The sequence below is a fragment of the Phascolarctos cinereus genome, unplaced genomic scaffold (assembly GCF_003287225.1).
Source record: "Phascolarctos cinereus isolate Bilbo 61053 unplaced genomic scaffold, phaCin_HiC Scaffold_726;HRSCAF=1367, whole genome shotgun sequence".
Lineage (NCBI taxonomy): Eukaryota > Metazoa > Chordata > Mammalia > Diprotodontia > Phascolarctidae > Phascolarctos > Phascolarctos cinereus.
The window spans coordinates 425394336-425408453 of record NW_027556098.1 but is presented as its reverse complement, the minus strand read 5'-3'; the positions used below and the strand labels follow the sequence as shown (position 1 = coordinate 425408453).

At 40.8% G+C, this 14118-nt stretch overlaps 1 protein-coding gene and 1 long non-coding RNA gene across 2 annotated transcripts in view; one reads left to right on the top strand and one right to left on the bottom strand.

Annotated features, from left to right (window-relative positions):
• The window catches only part of LOC110197754 (uncharacterized), a 420263-nt gene that overhangs the window by 344395 nt on the left and 61750 nt on the right, over positions 1-14118 (bottom strand).
• Positions 562-6577, top strand: LOC144454445 (uncharacterized). The gene is made up of 2 exons (XR_013482819.1): positions 562-1096; positions 3480-6577. It is a non-coding gene; the product is annotated as an uncharacterized LOC144454445 (long non-coding RNA).

Here is a 14118-nt window from a genome sequence, read left to right as displayed (position 1 = left end):
TGAGCTCCAGCAAGAACCACCTTTGGCCCTGCTCCTCACTCCCTGAAACCTATAAACACGTTGTTACTGTTGATTCAGGGAGTCTTTGCCTTTACTGGTGAGATTCTCCAGCTGGAGAACTCAATGAACTTTACTTAATCCAAATTCTGACTCTTGACCAGTCTGTTATTCCTGCCATTGGCAGGGGCTTGCAAACAAGAAGCACAAGATTGTTCCCAGGATTCCTTAAGCAAGGATACCACAGCATTTAATTTTGGGAGCTTTCGGGAGAGGTGGGGAAGATCATGGAGCCAATTAAGAATCAGAAAATTTGGTCCTGGTGCACCTTCCTCATAGAAGGATGGACTCACTGCAAAGTTATGATTATCTGGAAAGTAGAGGTAGCTGGGAATGCAGTGGAGAGTGCCCTGGAACTGGTGTCAGAGATGCCAGGGTTTAAATCCAACCTCAGGAATTTACTAGCTGTGTGCCTCTGGAAAAGTCACTTAACCTCTCTTTGCTTCAGTTTGCTCAAATGTCAAATGGGGATAATAATATTACCTAATGACATACTATTGTAAAGGAAGCACATAGCACAACAGCTGGTGAACAGCAGGTGAATAGAAATGTTTATTCCCTTCCTGCCTTTCCCACTGAAATGGAAATTGGAAATTCCCCTTTAAATTAATAAGATCACTCAAATAAATAGGTTCAGTTCAAATCTCGGTCATGACCGTTCCATATCTCCTGAGTGTTCTTGGCCTAGCATTCCAGGAACTAGCCATTCCTAGGTCACGTTGACATGGAGGGTTGGCTCCTCTCCTTGTGAGACGTGATGTTATTAAAAAACAAAATACCAAGCCTCAGGCGGATGGGAGCGTGGCTAAGGTCAGATGTGTATTGGACAAACCATGAATAGCGCAAGCATCAAAAAGGGGTTCTTGGCCCCAAGCCTTCTTTGTTTAGAACAATATAAAAACACTGCGTCCTGTAAGCCCGCTGAGCCTCACCCGCGGGAAGGACGCTTCGCCCGGGAAAATCTTTACACAATTCAAGTTTGTACAGGCTGCAACGGGGCTCCCAGCCGTTGATTGACTTTGGAGGTTCCCTTGAATTGGTGATGTATTCTCTTCCATTACCGACTCTCTTGATCGGTGCTATATTATTGATTGTTCTTATTATTTATGCTTTCTATGCAAATTCAAACTATCTGTGCTTTGCTTCTTCTAAATAAATTATCTATTTCCTATTATTTTCTGGTGCATTGGAGAGTGTCATTTATAGGAGCGAATCCGAACCTCACTAAATCCTATTAATACAAAATTGGCGTCACGAACAGGATTCGCTGTATAAATGCCTTTCTTTAAGAGAAATGTTGAGCCCCGGGCTCCGGTAGAGGTCCCCGGTTGGGAGGACCCTCCGTTTTCCTCGCTCGCAAAAACCTGGTCACAGTGTACAGGACCTAGTGAGGATTGGGGGTGTTGGGGGTTCTCGTTTGGGGTGCGACGGATGGGCCGGTTGCCAGCAGGGATAATGGGGGGATACGACCAGTACATCATTTCCCTCCCTTTTGGGTTGTTTGCAGCCAGACAGCCAAAGGCTGCAGCAGGACTCTGAAAAGTTGCCTTCATTCTCCCCCTCTCCCTCCCCAGGTAACAGCAGCTTCAAAGCAGTGCGTGGATGGGAGAGGGAAAGAGAGAAGAATACTTTATTACTTAGGTTATATGGTTGGTAGAGGGCAAGTTGGGAAGGATTGTTGAAGTGTTAGGTCAGAATTAGAAAGGAATGAGATATGTACAGGTTTTAAGGGGATTTTAAATCATTAGAAAGAAAGGCAAGGAAGTTTAAGCATGTAGGAGAGAGGAGTGTGTGTAGAAAATTTGAAGGGTGAGTAAAAGGAAAGTGCATGCTGTAATAGCTGTAGCAAATATGAATTGGGACCCTGATACTTGGGAAGGTGATATTTGGGATGAAGATGATGATAGGTGGGGGGAAGTAATAGAGGAAGATGTTCCGGATGTTGTAGACGGGGAAGCTCGGCCGATAGTTAGGAGAAAAGCCGAAAAGGAGGGAGCTAACCCACCCCAGGTGACTGAAATCACGGAAGATTACTCCCAAAGAGAAATTACTGATTTGCTTAGTAGGTTTTCACAGCGATCAGGAGAGCCTGCAATCTCCTGGCTTGTAAGATTAAGTGATGGGGGAGCTGGAGGAGTGTGGCTAGACCCCAAGGATTGTCTAAAATTTTTGAGTTTGACCTCTATATTTTAATACAGGCAGAGAATAAAGAGGTGGTAGAGAAAAGATTAACTCAACTAATAGAATATATGAAGGAGAAGGGATGGGAGATTAATCCTGATAAAATTCAAGGTCCAGCTCAAAGTGTGAAGTTTTTAGGAATAATTTGGAATAAGGGTCATAGAGAAATCCTCCCCAAGGCCAAGCAAAAAATATTAGATTTTTCACCTCCTAGGGACAAAAGAGAAGCTCAAAAGTTCGTTGGGTTGTTTGGTTTCTGGAAGAATCACATTCCTCATTTAGGTCAGATTTTGAAGCCATTGTATAAAGTTACCCGGAAAAAGTATGCATTTGAATGGGGGGAAACAGAATCGAAAGCCTTTGAGGAAGCCAAAATAGCTATTCAAACTGCCCTGGATCTTTGGCCTGTACAGCCAGGGCCGATGGAATTGCAAGTTACAGTTTTGCATGGATATGCTGATTGGAGTTTATGGCAAAAACAACAGGGCAGGAATGTTCCTTTAGGATTTTGGTCGCGAAACTGCCACCTGCTGGCCAAAATTATACTCCTTTTGAACAACAATTATTGGCTGCATATTGGGCCCTGGTAGAGACAGAACATTTAACTTTAAACCATGAAGTTGTATTGAGGCCAGCCATACCCATTATGAGTTGGATTATGGGGACCCCCGCCTCACATAAAATAGGACATGCCCAAGAATCATCAATTATTAAATGGAAATGGTATTTGCAAAATAGAGTCAAGACAGGCAGATCGGGTATTTCCACCTTGCATGAAAAGGTATTAGAATTACCAAAACATTCAAATGATATTGATATACCACCAAAGTCTTATGATCAATCACCTGTTTCTTGGAATAATGGATATGATTCTCTAACCCCCGAGCAGAAGAAGCATGCTTGGTTTACTGATGGCTCGGCTAAATATATAGGATCTAAGCGATGTTGGAAAGCTGTAGCCTATAACCCTTCATGCAATACTATTTTGGAAAGCTCTGGTGAAGGCCAGAGTAGCCAATGGGCCGAATTAGTGGCTGTCTATCAAGTAATTCAAAAGGAACAAGGTGGCCAATGTCATATATATACTGATTCCTGGGCCGTAGCCAATGGCCTAGCAGTTTGGATGCCAATTTGGAAGAAACACGAATGGAAAATTAGAGACAAAGATGTGTGGGGAAAAGAATTATGGGAACAAATATGGGAATGGTGTCAATGTACTAATGTATCTGTATTTCATGTAGATGCCCATGTGAATCAAGATTCTGTGGAACGTGAGTATAATGCCCGTGCTGATGAATTATCCAAACTTCAAGGAAAAGCTTTAAAGGTCACCCCCAGAGAGGAAAATGAAACACAATTAGGAAAATGGGTCCATATCACCGCAGGACATCTTGGCGCTCTTGCATCTTACAGGTGGGCATTAGACAGAGGGACTAACATACCTCTGGATCTATTTAAGCAAATAGTACAAAACTGCATACAATGTCAATTATTTGCTCATCGGCCTGTGCCGAAGAAAATCACTGGAGAATTGGCTAGAGGGTCTTTACCTGCTCAAATTTGGCAAATAGACTATATTGGACCATTACCTGTTAGTCAGGGGTGTCAATATGCCTGCACTTGTGTGGACACCTACTCTGGGGTATTAGTTGCCTGCCCCTATAAACGGGCTACCCAGAAAAACACTTGTAAAACCCTAGATATTATTTCTCTTTATTATGGACCCCCCTACAAATACAGAGTGATAATGGTACTAAAGTTTGGATAAAGAAGCATCAATCTGATAGACCAAGGCCAGCTGAGCTCATAGCACAAGGAAACACTAATACTGCCATAGTAGTATACCCTGGTGATGATAAATGGTATCATGTCCCACTAACCCAAATGTTTTTACGATATTAAGTGTTTTACAGTGTTTGCCTGCTATACGCTAACTATGGCATGAACTCCAGGTATTCCAGTGGGGAATCCTCAGCAAGGACCGCGTACTGATTCCATCTACGCTGGTGAAAACAACACCACATCATGAATTGGTCATACCCATTCAACGTAGAAGTTTGGGACGCCCCTTATTTCCCCTAATGAGAATCAATTTAACTAGTTTTAATCTAACTGTAACTGCAGCAAACGGTACCAATATATCCTGTACCCTTACAAGTTGGCCACCTAGTCCATATTTTCCTAAAAGGTTAAGATCTGTAACATATAATTGGACACAAGTAAACTCCACCTACACTGTCTCACTATCACAAGCGGACGACAGAAAATATTTTTATTGTCGTAACACCTCCAATGGGCTGTATGAAGAATATCTAAACCAATTAGTATGGGTTGTACCTGTGACTCCGAAACCTCCTGGAATAATTCGTGTCCCCGCTCATGTACTAACACCTCTATCTTGCAACACAAAATAGTGTTTCATTATAATGTAACTTTTCCCTCTTTAGAAAGTTGTGTCAGGAAAAAAAGAGCTTGGTATGATACATTACTTGGTGGTGCAGGAACTGGTTTGGGTATAGTTAATTCTATAGACCTTGAGACCTTGGCTAGCAGACTGCGCAGTGCTGGACAAGATGTTTCTCAAGCTTTGACTGTGAATGCCCAATGGTTACCCACAACGATCCTGCCACACCAAAATACATTACAATATCAAGGCCAATTTTTACAAGTCTTTAATAATAGCATCCTCGTTAATTTACACCTTATGAAAAACATTGGTGTTTTATTTAATTGGACTAAATGTTCCTTGCAAAACTTATATACCCTCATACAGAAGGAAAATGCCCAAAGATTACTACAGGAAGGTAACTCTCACATATGGAACGATATACTTGACTTGTCAGATGTATGGAAAAAGCAAAAACCTGAGAATGCTAGATGCACTCCACTTTGGTGCGCTGGAACTATTATACTCTACCAAGTTAAAACTTGGACTGTTATGTGTCAATTTCATGTAATACCTTTTGTCTTACATAAATACTTTGCTTTACCTTATATCTATGGAAACTATATAGATTGGTATAATGTAACTCATACTCTGTCTGATTGTGTTGTAACTAATGGAGGGATTGTTTGTGGGATGATGACTCGGCAGATGGAACCCTGCCTTCTCTCACATTCATCCAATTTGTGTGATCTAACTTTATACCCAGTGAGTAACTTTTCTATGATATATGAAGTATCTACTCAATATGTTTGTATAGCCTCTAATAATCACTCTGACCTTCTATCTGTAAATGTTACTACTGTCCCATTTTCTGGTTGCTTACATAATGTATCTTTCCTACGCTGGCAAGGAAATGATTTTTACTTTCCACCAGACACTAACCTAGTTAAAAATTTTGCTTGGGTACCCCAATCTTTGCCTCTACCTCATGTGTCTCTATCTCTATATCCCCTTATGAACATCTTGAATCAGTCGACTGAAATCAAAAAGTTATTAGAGTCCAACCAACGCGCGTTAAATGAACATCGAATACAGACTCTTATAGCGCAGGAAGACTAGTCGAAGCTTCTCATTTAGTGATCTCAGATACTAATCATCATTGGTATGATTTTCTTTTTAAATCTCCTACTGCTACTATGTATTTTAATTCCTTAGCTACCCCCATACTACTACTTGCTTTGTTCTTTTTATGTCTTTGTATATGCAATTGTTGTATGTATACCAAAATACGCACTATATACACTCATGTCACACCTTTGCCCCTCACCTATTATTCTCATGATCTTAAGGCCAAGTGAAATGGAAATTGGAAATTCCCCTTTAAATTAATAAGATCACTCAAATAAATAGGTTCAGTTCAAATCTCGGTCATGACCGTTCCATATCTCCTGAGTGTTCTTGGCCTAGCATTCCAGGAACTAGCCATTCCTAGGTCACGTTGACATGGAGGGTTGGCTCCTCTCCTTGTGAGACGTGATGTTATTAAAAAACAAAATACCAAGCCTCAGGCGGATGGGAGCGTGGCTAAGGTCAGATGTGTATTGGACAAACCATGAATAGCGCAAGCATCAAAAAGGGGTTCTTGGCCCCAAGCCTTCTTTGTTTAGAACAATATAAAAACACTGCGTCCTGTAAGCCCGCTGAGCCTCACCCGCGGGAAGGACGCTTCGCCCGGGAAAATCTTTACACAATTCAAGTTTGTACAGGCTGCAACGGGGCTCCCAGCCGTTGATTGACTTTGGAGGTTCCCTTGAATTGGTGATGTATTCTCTTCCATTACCGACTCTCTTGATCGGTGCTATATTATTGATTGTTCTTATTATTTATGCTTTCTATGCAAATTCAAACTATCTGTGCTTTACTTCTTCTAAATAAATTATCTATTTCCTATTATTTTCTGGTGCATTGGAGAGTGTCATTTATAGGAGCGAATCCGAACCTCACTAAATCCTACTAATACACCCACCATCTGTGCTGGAATGGGGGCACTATAAAGGAAGATTCAGGATGAACATGCCATAGCAGACATTATCTAGGAGCTCTGAGCTATAAATTGAGGCTTCTTAAGAAGAATGTTCCATTCAGTAGAGCAATCCCAAAGAGGAAAGGATCACAAGGAAAAGCCACCTAAACAGTTTCCAGAGACTTAGCAGGCAAAATTCATGTCCAGGCAGAGGCTGGACTACATAATGTGGGATTACTTCCACACCTGAGATGCTTCAACACTGATCTGACCTTGGACCTCAAGCTACTTAGAATTGGCAAGAGACAGCTGCAGGAGCAACCAGGAAACCTCCAGGTTCTCTTCACACGGTGCACTGCCCTTTTATAGGAAAACCAGGCAGCAGGGACCCTGTCTCTTGGACACAGGAGACCAGCACTTTTCCCTTCCAGTAACTTCCAGTAACTGATAAATGCTCCAAACCCAGCGCACTCAGGAATGAAGACATTCCCTTGGATTTCAGGCTCAGAGTGGCCAGGGGAAGTGTCCTTACCCAGGGAGAGCATTTATGAAATTTACGTGGGATCACAGAAGATCTGAAAGAAAAAGAAAAGGTCTAGTTTATTTCCTGAGAGGCTGAACCAAAGTCTCATCTAGATAAACCATGAAAAGGATTCTAGAGACATACTAATTACAATCTGGACTGAACTGGGGGCTATGAGACTTTCCAGCCAAGGGAAGGAGTGTTAGCTCTTGTTACATTGAGGGCTTGAGGCTGCCCTAGGTATGATGTGTCATGGCCAAAACACCTTGTACCTTCACTTTATGATTGCTTTCATTTGTCAATAAGATACATTTCTTTATGATAATATTTAGTTCCCATAGTTGGTCATTTTTGTTGTTCTTTCTGCTCCAAGTGAATTAAAATGACATCTCTATGTCAGGGTCAAGGTATAGTGTGTCTGACCATGGATGATCAGACTACTAGAGCCCAGAAGACTGTACCACAGGTTGGGCACAAAAGTCCATGTGAACATTTGGGGTGGAGATGGCTCTGAATTTGCACATCTCACCATTCTTTTGAGCTACTGCAATTCTGCTTTACTCACACAGCACAGCATATTCTTTGATGTGGATACACCATGCTGAGTGGTCCTTTGCCAATGTCTCCCATGACTCACAATTGATTATATAGTTCTTCAGAGACACCTTGGGAATGTCTTTGTATCACTTCTTCTGATCACCTTGTAAGCACCTTCTTTGCTTGTGTTCTCTGTAAAATAGTCTTTTAGGCAAAGATTCTTTTAGCATTTGAACAACATGGCCAGGCCACTGGAGCTGTGCCCTCTGCAGTAGAATGTGAACGCCTGGCAATCTCACTTGAGAAATAACCTGTGTTCAGTACCTTATCGTGCCAGGTGATCTTCAGAATCTTTCTAAGACAATTCACATTGAAGATATTCAGTTTCCTGGCATAGCGCTGGCATACTGCCCAGCTTTCACAGGCATACAACAATGAGGTCAGCACAACAGCTCTGTAGACCTTTAGTTTGGTATGCAGTCTAATACCTCTCCTGTACCACATTTTTCTTGTGAGCCTCTCAAGCACTGAACTATCTTGAGCAAAGCAGACATCAACAGTTAAAATTAGTTATCTGACATAGAAAATAATCTGAGGTACAAAATTTCCTAGTAAATACTGATTTAATTGTAATAGTTGAGATGTTACCTTTAAAAAGGTCAACTGATTTCTCAGTAATTTGACAAAGGAGTGATTTACAGAGCTTATTTTTATAACAGAAGAGATAGAAAAAATTCCATCTATCTTAGGAAACTTGTTTTGAATATAATTCAGTTGGACAAGGCAGATCATCTGATGACTACTTACTCCTACTGGATTTTCTTAACCAGGATTCATCCTGTGTCCATCAACCTGTCCATCAAAGGGGGAAAATCTGAGAAGCCTTTGCTCTGCAGCTGATAAGTTTTCCAAACAAAAGTATTACTTTAAAGGAGCATATAGTTTGAGGACTGGAAAAGAAGAACTTCTGGTTTGTAGTTAGCAATCACACCCCATCCTGCAGCTGCGAGAAAGGAAAACCCAGTCTTACAAGACTATTCCACTTAACCTCCAGCTGAAGAAAAAAATAAAGAAGCTTATCTGCTAAGAGCTGTAGCTACAACCCTGTACATAGGTGGCTCAGGCCATAGGGTCATCTTCTCACTGGAAGCAGCAGTGACAGTTACCAGCCCCCTGAATGTCTGAACAGCCTTTTAAGGATTGCACTGTTCACCTCCTGGTGTAAGGAAGTGCTAGAAAAGGTGGCCTAAAAATTATCTACTTATCCAACCCTGGCCTGATTACTGTGGGGATCAAAGGTGTGAATGACAGGCTCATGACAAGGCAATTGCCACTGGCAGGAAATGTCACACCACCATCATCAGTGCCTATCTTCCCCCCATGATGAACAGTGATGAGGTCAAAGAAAAATTTTATGAAGACCTGAAGACCCTTCTTGTCAATGTGTCAAAAGAGGACAAGCTTATAGTTCTGGGTGACTTTAATGCTAGAGTAGGCTCAGACTACCAAACATGCCAGGGAGTCCTTGGGAAGAATGAAGTTGTTAACAGCAATAGCAATGATCACTTACTACTGAAGACTTGTGCATCTAATGACCCTCTCATCAACACTGTTCTCCATTTACTTAACCACAACAAAACTTTATGGATGCACGCTTGATGAAAACATTGACACTTAAGGAGACAGTGTCATTGTACGAGAAAAGATAGACAGGATGTGAGAGTGACAAAGACAATCAATGCTAGACGATCATAGACTTATTCCCTCCAAGCTAAATATTTGCATTCAACAAAAGCAGTGACCCCATGGCAAAATGACTACCAGAAGAATTAATGTGAACAGATTAGAGTGCTTCTCAGAGTGGGAACAGTTTGTTGCTAACTTGGAAGTTGAGCCAACACACAGTTTGCAACAGTGGAGCAGAAAAGGAACAGGCAGATTTCAAACATTTGGTGTCTAGCACTGCATTTGTTCATCTGGGGCAGAACCACTCAAAAACATCAAGACTAGTTTGATGAAAATGATGGGAAAATTCAGAAGCTGCTAAACGAAAAGTGACAACTCCACAGAGTTTACCAGCAGGATAGTTCATCCATCTCTAAGAAGGCAGCATTTAACTCCATCAAAAGTTAAGTACAAGTGAAGCTTAGAGAGATGAAGGATTTTTGGCCTTCTTAGGCAGATGAAATTCAGCTTTATGGTACAGCAAAAATCCGAAGTATTTTTATGATGCCCTGAAGGTTATTTATGGGCCAAAGAGCTATGGTGTATCTTAACTACTCAATGCTAATGGAGCCACAGAGATTAGTGATAAGGACATGATCCTGGAGAGATGGGCTGAACCCTTCCATAGTGCTCAACAGACCATCATCAATCACTGCTGAAACCACTGACCATTTACTTCAGGCTGAAGTCAATCCCTCCCTAGCTGAAGTTCCAACTGAAGAAGAGGTCTGGAATGCCATTAGGCTTCTTTCATGTGGCAAAGCACCTGGTGCTGATTCTATTCCAGCTGAGATTTACAAGGTGGGGGCGGGGGTCCATTGCTCATACAAAAGCTAACTGAAAATTTCCAGGTTATGTGGCAAGAGGTTATCCCCCAGGAGTTCAAGGATGCCTCCACTGTAAATCTCTATAAAGATAAAGGAAATTGATTGTCCTGTGATTATCACAGGTGGGTCTCTCAGTCACTGTTGGCAAGATTCTTGCTGGATTCTTCTTTAATAGGCTGATCCTTCACCTGGAAGATCCTCATCTACCTGAGAGCCAGTGTGGCTTCAGAAAAGGACAAGAGGAATGGTCAATATGGTGTTTGCTGCCAGACAACTCCAGAAGAAATGGTAGGAGCAGAACAGAGGTCTGCTTACAATGTTTGTAGATCTGACCAAGGCCTTTGACACTGTCAGTCATGGTGGCTTATGGAAATTATGTCAAAATTTGGTTGCCCAGAAGTTCATTACCATTGTACATCAATTTCGTGATAGCATAAACTTGCCCAGGTTCTGGATAATAGACAATGCTTTTGCACTTTTCTTGTCACCATTTGAGTGAAACAAGGCTGTGTTCTTGCTCCATGCTTTTTAGCATGATGTTTTGTCATGTTGTCAAATGCCTTCATTGAGGATAAAACAGCCATTAAGGTTAGCTACCACACGGAGTGTTGGTGCATGATTTTCTGTTTGCAGATGATTGTGCATTCAATGCAGACTCTGAAGTTGAGATGCAACAAAGTATGGATTGATTCTTTGCTGCTTGTGTTAATTTTGGCCTAACAATTAACACCAAGAAAAAACGGGGCACCATCAGCCAGCATCGTGCCATCCATATGTGGAACCATTGGTTACAGCAAATGCAGAAGTGTTCAATGCTGTGGATAAGTTCACTTACCATGGCAGTATATTTTCCAGGGATGTACACATTGATAATGAGGTTGTTGCACACACTGCCAGAGCTAGCTCAGTGAGAGGCTGTGAAGGAAAGTGTGGGAGAGAAGAGGTATTAGACTGACCACCAAACTGAAGGTCTACAGAGCTGCTGTTCTGACCTACTTGTTGTATGCCTGTGAAAGCTGGACAGTATACCAGCTTTATGCTCCATTCAGGAAACTGAATCTCTTCCACTTGAATTGTCTTAGGAAGATTCTGAAGATCACCTGGCAGGATAAGATACCAGACATTGAGGTCCTTTCTTGAGCTGAACTGCCAAGCATTCAAACCATTGTAGAGAGTGCAACTCCAATGGGCTAGCCACATTGTTCAAATGCCAACTATGTCTGAAAAGGACAAAAGATGGAATGTTACCCATGTCCTAATAGCAATGAAGGACTCGAGTGTGTGATGAATCATTTTTCTTTGACATAGTCAATGCAGGAACATTGCCCTTTAATACATGTTTGTAAATTCCCTCCAAAATTGATGATTGTCATTTTCTTATCACCTTTACCAATCTGAAAATCTTTCTGATTATTAGTGACGTAGATTAGTGGTTCAGATGTGGACCATTTCCCCCCACTTACTAGTATTTTATTTTTTTCCAATTACATGTAAAGTTTTTCACATTCACTTTTACATGATTTTGAGTACCAAAATTTTCTCCCTCCTGCCCTCCCTTCCCCAAGATAGCCAACAATTTCATATAGGCTTTACATGTACAATCATACTAAACATATTTCCATGTTAGTTATGTTGTGAAGGAAAATCAAAAGGTAAAAACCATGAGAAAGAAAAAAAGAAAGAAAATAATATGATTCAATCTGCATTTAGACCATGAAGCATGGTCATTGAAAATTTGGATTTCTTCCTTGGAAACTATTCATGCCTTTTGACTGGAGGTCTGTTGAGGAATGGCTCATTTTTATATGTCTATATCCATTCTTTAAATATTTGGAAATGAGGCTTTTGGAGAAAATTGTTGCAAACCAATTCCCCATTTAATTTCTTCCCTTTTCCATTTTAGATACGTTTAGGGTTTTTTGTGTAATATAAATCCCCCATTCTATTCCATATGCTCTTCACCACCCCTTCTCTGAGGATACACTTTTCCTCACTCCCTATCTACAAAATGAGTCTTCATTACAGTTTCTCTGATTTGTTTCAAGTGACCTTTCATATCTCAGCCATGTAACCATTTGGAGCTAATCCTGGTCTACATCATGAAATGCTGGGCTACACCTAGTTTCAGCCAGACTGCTTACCAGTTTTGCCAGCACTTGTAGTGATTAGTAAATCTAGTTCTAGCAGGTGATGTCTTGGGATTTGTTGAACACAGAGTATACTCACTTTTTTGTGTGTATTACATATCTAATTTGCACAAGGTCTCTTATTTTTAAGTAGCACAGCACAGTTTTAGTGACTACCAACTTGATTCTGCTAGGTCTCCTTCCTGAAATACCAGAGGAGGCTCTGGAAAGAGACATATGAATGTCCTTCTGATGAGAACCCAAATTTTTAGTTGGAAGGGACCATAGAAGGCACTGAGTCCAAACTCCTCATTTTATGGTCTATTTAGTTTTTTTGTTACATTTTAAGTTCTGAACTCTCTCACTCCCTTGCTCTCTACCCCAGTTATTTCTTTTTTGTTTGTTTTCAACATTTCCCCCTCCCTCCCTGCCTCTCTTCTCCCCTCCCCAAAATGGCAACTGATCTTAGAGGTGATACATGTGCAATCATGTAAACATATTTCAAAATTAATCATGTTGTGAAAGAAGAAATGGGGGAAAAAAAGGGAAGAGTCAAACACAAAAGAAAAAAACAGTGGGGGAAAAAAGTATGCTTCAATCTGCATTCAGACTTCATAATTCTTTTTCTGGATGTGGACACCATTTTCTATCAAAAGTCTTTTGGAATTGTCTCGGATCATTGTGTTGCTGAGAAGAGCTAAGTCTATTATATATATATATATTTTAGGCAACTTGGGTTAAGTGACTTGCCCAGGGTCACACAGCTAGTAAATGTCAAGCATTTGGTCTGAGGCCAGATTTGAACTCAGGTCCTCCTGACTTCAGGGCTGGCACTCTATCCACTGCGCCACCTAGCTGCCCCTAGCTAAGTCTATTATACCTGATCATCTCAAAACATTACTATTACTGTGTACAATATTCTCTTAGTTCTGTTGACTTCACTTTGTGTTGGTTCATGTAAGTCTTCATAGGTTTTTCATCATTTCTTATAGCAAAATAGTATTCCATTACATTCATATGCCACAACTCGTTCAGATATTCTTCAATTAATGGTCATTCCCTCAGTTTCCAATTCTTTGCTACCACAAACAGAGCCACTATAAATATTTTTGTATATGTAGGTCCTTTTTACTTTTTAATGATCTCTTTGGAATACAGACCTAGGAGTGGTATTGTTGGATCAAAGGGTATGCACAGTTTAATTGCCTTTTGGGCATAGTTCCAAATTGCTCTCCAGAATGCTGGATCAATTCACAACTTCACCAACAATGCATTAGTGTCCTAATTTTCCCATATCTTCTCCAACATTTATTATTTTTATTTTCTCTCATATTATCCAATCTGACATAACCTCCCCTTTTTAGAGATGAGTAAATGGACACACAGAGAGGTTTTTCCTCACCCAGAGTTACACAGTGAGAGAGCATTTGAAACAATATTTGGAGCCAAGTCTTCCAAACTCTAAACCCTTCTCCCCATCCATTACAACATACTACTTTCACCTACATTCTTCTGAACATCAATTTGAATAAAAAGAAAAAGTGACTAAACTATACCTTTTAGGCCACTGACATTGCTATGCAACTTATGATCATAATAGCAAGCTCACAAGTAGTTCAGTTTACATAGTGATTTAATGCTTGCAAAGCACTTGACGAATATTGGAAACTCATCCAGGAATAGGTTACATAACTTGTCCAGGGTCACATAGCCAGTAACCATCAGACACTGAA